At 41.4% G+C, this 5174-nt stretch overlaps 1 pseudogene; it reads right to left on the bottom strand.

Annotated features, from left to right (window-relative positions):
* Window positions 1-2731: 2731 nt before the first annotated feature.
* On the bottom strand, window positions 2732-3687 carry LOC123388896 (annotated as a pseudogene).
* Window positions 3688-5174: the final 1487 nt, after the last annotated feature.

Raw genomic sequence — 5174 nt, 5'->3', positions numbered from 1 at the left:
GATGTCAATATTCATGAAAGAAGCCTGATTGCCCCCCTTCCAAAAAGAAAAGAAAAGAAAAAGTTCTTCTGGTATGATTATGTTTATATAAAGTTTTACAAAGTGTAAGTGAATTTATAGTGACAGAAAGCACATTACTAGTTCTTATTGACATTGAAGGGATAATCACAGGAGGGCAGGAAGCACTACAAAGGATATGAGGAAATTTTAAGAGGTTAAGGATATGTACATTAGATTAATCGTATTTCATTATATTGAAAATTTCATGTGTATATACTTAGGTAAAATGTGTCAAATTATACACTTTAAACATAATCAGTTTATTGTAGGTCAATTATATTTCAATAAAGCTAAAAAATGAAAGAGGACAATAGCATGGCTGAGAGGTATGTAAAAATATACAAATAAAAAATAAAATCACCTGTTACAGTTTGATTTTAAAAATATACAAATAATTGACTCTCTCTTCTTGACTTATTTCACTCAGCATAATCTCTTCCAGTACTGTCCATGTTGCTACAAAAGTTGGGTATTCATCCTTTCTGATGGAAGCATAATACTCCATAGTGTATATGAACCACATCTTCCTTATCCATTTGTCTGTTGAAGGGCATCTTCGTTCTTTCCACAGTTTGGCAACCGTGGCCATTGCTGCTATAAACATTGGGGGTACAGATGGCCCTTCTTTTCACTACATTTGTATCTTTGGAGTAAATACCCAGGAATGCAATTGCAGGGTCCTAGGGAAGTTCTATTTTTAATTTCTTTTTTTAAAAAAGATTTTATTTATTTATCAGAGAGAGAGGGGGAGAGAGCAAGCACAGGCAGACAGAATGGCAGGCAGAGGCAGAGGGAGAAGCAGGTTCCCTGCTGAGCAAGGAGCCCGATGTGGGACTCGATCCCAGGGCGCTGGGATCATGACCTGAGCTGAAGGCGGCTGCTTAACCAACTGAGCCACCCAGGCGTCCCACTATTTTTAATTTCTTGAGGAATCTTCACACTGTTCTCCAAAGAGGCTGCAGCAACTTGCATTCCCACCAACAGTGTAAGAGGGTTCCCCTTTCTCCCCATCCCCTCCAACACACATGGTTTCCTGTCTTGCTAATTTTGGCCATTCTAACTGGTGTAAGGTGATATCTCAATGTGGTTTTAATTTAAATCTCCCTGATGGCTAGTGATGAAGAACATTTTTTCATGTGTCTGATAGCCATTTGTATGTCTTCATTGGAGAAGTGTCTGTTCATATCTTCTGCCCATTTTTTGATATGATTGTCTGTTTTGTGGGTGTTGAGTTTGAGAAGTTCATTATAGATCCTGGATATCAACCTTTTGTCTGTACTGTCATTTGCAAATATTTTCTCCCATTCCGTGGGTTTCCTCTTTGTTTTGTTGACTGTTTTCTTTGCTGTGCAGAAGCTTTTGATTTTGATGAAGTCCCAGAAGTTTATTTTGGCTTTTGGAGACATATCTTGAAAGAAATTGCTGTGGCTGATATCAAAGAGATTACTGCCTATGTTCTCCTCTAGGATTCTGATGGATTCCTGTCTCACGTTGAGGTCTTTTATCCATTTTTATTTTATCTTTGTGTACGGTGTAAGAGAATGGTCGAGTATCATTCTTCTACATATAGCTGCCCAGTTTTCCCAGCACCATTTATTGAAGAGACTGTCTTTTTTCCACTGTATATTTTTTCCTGTTTTGTCGAAGATTATTTGAGCATAGAGTTGAGGGTCCATATCTGGGCTCTCTACTCTGTTCCACTGTTCCATGTGTCTGTTTTTATGACAGTACCATGCTGTCTTGGTGATCACAGCTTTGTAGTAAAGCTTGAAATCAGGTAACGTGATGCCCCCAGTTGTATTTCTGTTTTTCAACATTTCCTTAGTGATTCGGGGTCTCTTCTGATTCCATACAAATTTTTGGATTATTTGGTCCAGCTCTTTGAAGAATAACGGTGGAATTTTGATCAGAATGGCATTAAAAGAATATATTGCTCTAGGCAGTATAGACATTTTAACAATGTTTATTCTTCTGATCCAAGAGCATGGAATGCTCTTCCATATTTTTGTGTCTTCTTCAATTTCTTTCATGAGTGTTCCTCGAGTACAAATCCTTTACCTCTTTGGTTAGGTTATGGGGATTTAGGAGAAGGGAATTGGGGGAAATTGGAAGGAGAGGTGAACTATGAGAGACTATGGACTCTGAAAAACAATCTGAGGGGTTTTAAGTGGTGGGGGGTGGGAGGTTGGGGGAACCAGGTGGTGGGTATTAGAGAGGGCACAGATTGCATGGAGCACTGGGTGTGGTACAAAAACAATGAATACTGTTATGCTGAAATTAAATAAAAAATAAATTAAAAAAAATATATATATATACAAATAGAGGCACCTGAGGCTTAGTCAGTTAAGTGTCCAACTCTTGATTTCAACTCAGGTCATAATCTCAGGGTTGTGAGATTGAGCCCATTTGGGGGTCTGTGCTTAGCAAAGTCTACTTGGATTCTCTCTCTCCCTTCCCCTCTGCCCCTCCCCCAATTTGTGCTCTAAATTTAATAAATAAATAAAACAAATATCTTTTTTTAAAAATGTGCACAACAGTACTAGAAAACAGCTTTGGGAGAATGCAATTTAAACCACAGTGAGATACCACTACACACTCAAAACAATTGTTAAAATTTAAAAGTCTAATCCAGGTAGCCATGACCCAGAGCTTACATCCACAAGTGCCAGTGTCAACCTAGCCCTGCTCCTGCACCACAGGGACACCTCCCCAGGAGTTTCTTGAGAGCCCAGACACTTCCTTGTTCCTCAGGCTATAGATGAGTGGATTAACCATAGGGGTGATCATTGTATAGAAGGCTGAGACCACCTTGTCCTGCTTGGAAGAGTGGTAGGCCTGAGGCCACATGTAGGTGATCATGGCAGCCCCATAGAAGAGAGAAACCACTGCCATGTGAGAAGAGCAGGTGGCAAAGGCCTTCTGCCGACCTTCAGCAGAACGCATATGGAGCACAGCTACCAGGATCCGCAAGTAGGAAGCAGAGATAACAGCAAAGGGCAAGAGCAGCATTAGGATGCAACAGACATATATCATGGTCTCATAGAAGGAGGTGTCAGCACAGGCCAACTTCAGTATGGCAGGGACATCACAGAAGAAGTGATCTATCTCCTGGGAGCCACAGTAGGGGAAGGTCAGAGTGAAGATGGCCTGAATCAGTCAATCCACCAGGCCAAAGAGCCAGGACCCTGCCACCATGAGCCAGCAAACACGGTGGCTCATGATCACTGAGTACCTCAGTGGGTTGCTGATGGCCACATAGCGGTCATAGGCCATGAAGGCCAGCAGGAAGCATTCATCTCCCAGGAGGGTGAGGAAGAAGAGGATCTGGAGTCCACAGCCTGTGAAGGAGATGGAGCCACGGCCCAGGAGGAAGTCAGTGGCCATCCGCGGCACGATGGTGGAAATGAGCATGAGGTCCATGAGTAACAGCCAGCTGAGGAAGAAGTACATGGGGCTGTGCAGACGGGAGTCGATGGTGATGAGGAGGATCATGAGTCCATTGCCAGAGAGGGCCACCAAGAACATGACCATGATGACAGAAAAGAGGAAGAGGTGCAATGGGGAGTGGGTGAAAAGGCCCAGGAGGATGAAGTGGGAGATGAGAGTCTGGTTTCCCATGAAGGCCATTTTTCCTGCAAAGGAGTGTGCCAGACTAAGGGTTGGGATCTGGAAACAGGAGATGTATGTTTAGTGCCACCATACTGAGGACATCAAAATTTTGTCCAATGTGTTGTCCTCTTTAAATGCTATTTGGTTTAGAATAAACTCTTTAAGTTTCTCTTTAAGATAAAGAATTTCTAACGAAGATGCGGGCTGTTGTTGATGATGTTTTAATTCCTAGGACTTTCTTCACAGAGCTGAGGAGCAAATATTGAAGTATTTACTGCTGAAGTGGGCACTGTTTCTGCCTCTGTTAGGAATTTGGTTGTTCACTAGTCCTACAAATCTTTAGGTCAGCCTCCCTCAAGAATTTGTTTTTTCAGGGAAAACTACTAAAGCAGCAAAGACATGAGCCAACTGTGTAAACTGGGCACCTATTCAAATATTTTGAACTTCAGTTTCCTTATCTTAACATAAGATAACAATATCATCTTGTAGGGTAATAGTAAAGATTAAAGGGGATAACATAAGTAATGCCTAGTAAATTAGAAATCATTTGAGCAATTTTTATGCGCCAGGCATTTTGATAAACACTCTGCCACATCCTCAGATATACTCCTCATAACTTCCCTGGAACATTCATCATTACCCCAATTTCATAAGTGGGGAAACTGAGACAGAGAGAAGCTTACTAATTTTCTTTCTTTTGAGCTATGAAAGTTTAAAGTATTTCCTTTTTTTTTTTTTTAATTTTTTATTTTTTATAAACATATATTTTTATCCCCTGGGGTACAGGTCTGTGAATCACCAGGCTTACACACTTCACAGCACTCACCAAATCACATACCCTCCCCAATGTCCATAATCCCACCCCCTTCTCCCAAACCCCCTCCCCCCAGCAACCTCAGTTTGTTTTGTGAGATCAAGAGTCACTTATGGTTTGTCTCCCTCCCAATCCCATCTTGTTTCATTTATTCTTCTTCTACCCACTTAAGCCTCCATGTTGCATCACCACTTCCTCATATCAGGGAGATCATATGATAGTTGTCTTTCTCTGCTTGACTTATTTCGCTAAGCATGATACGCTCTAGTTCCATCCATGTTGTTGCAAATGGCAAGATTTCATTTCTTTTGATGGCTGCATAGTATTCCATTGTGTATATATACCACATCTTCTTGATCCATTCATCTGTTGATGGACATCTAGGTTCTTTCCATAGTTTGGCTATTGTGGACATTGCTGCTATAAACATTCGGGTGCATGTGTCCCTTTGGACCACTACATTTGTATCTTTAGGGTAAATACCCAATAGTGCAATTGCTGGGGTCATAGGGCAGTTCTATTTTCAACATTTTGAGGAACCTCCATGCTGTTTTCCAGAGTGGCTGCACCAGCTTGCATTCCCACCAACAGTGTAGGAGGGTTCCCCTTTCTCCCGCATCCTCGCCAGCATCTGTCATTTCCTGACTTGTTGATTTTAGCCATTCTGACTGGTGTGAGGTGATATCTCATT

The sequence above is a fragment of the Mustela putorius genome, unplaced genomic scaffold (genome assembly GCF_011764305.1).
Source record: "Mustela putorius furo isolate JIRA1106 unplaced genomic scaffold, ASM1176430v1.1 tig00003923_pilon_pilon_pilon, whole genome shotgun sequence".
In the NCBI taxonomy this organism is placed as follows: domain Eukaryota; kingdom Metazoa; phylum Chordata; class Mammalia; order Carnivora; family Mustelidae; genus Mustela; species Mustela putorius.
This window is presented reverse-complemented; position numbering and strand designations above follow the sequence as displayed.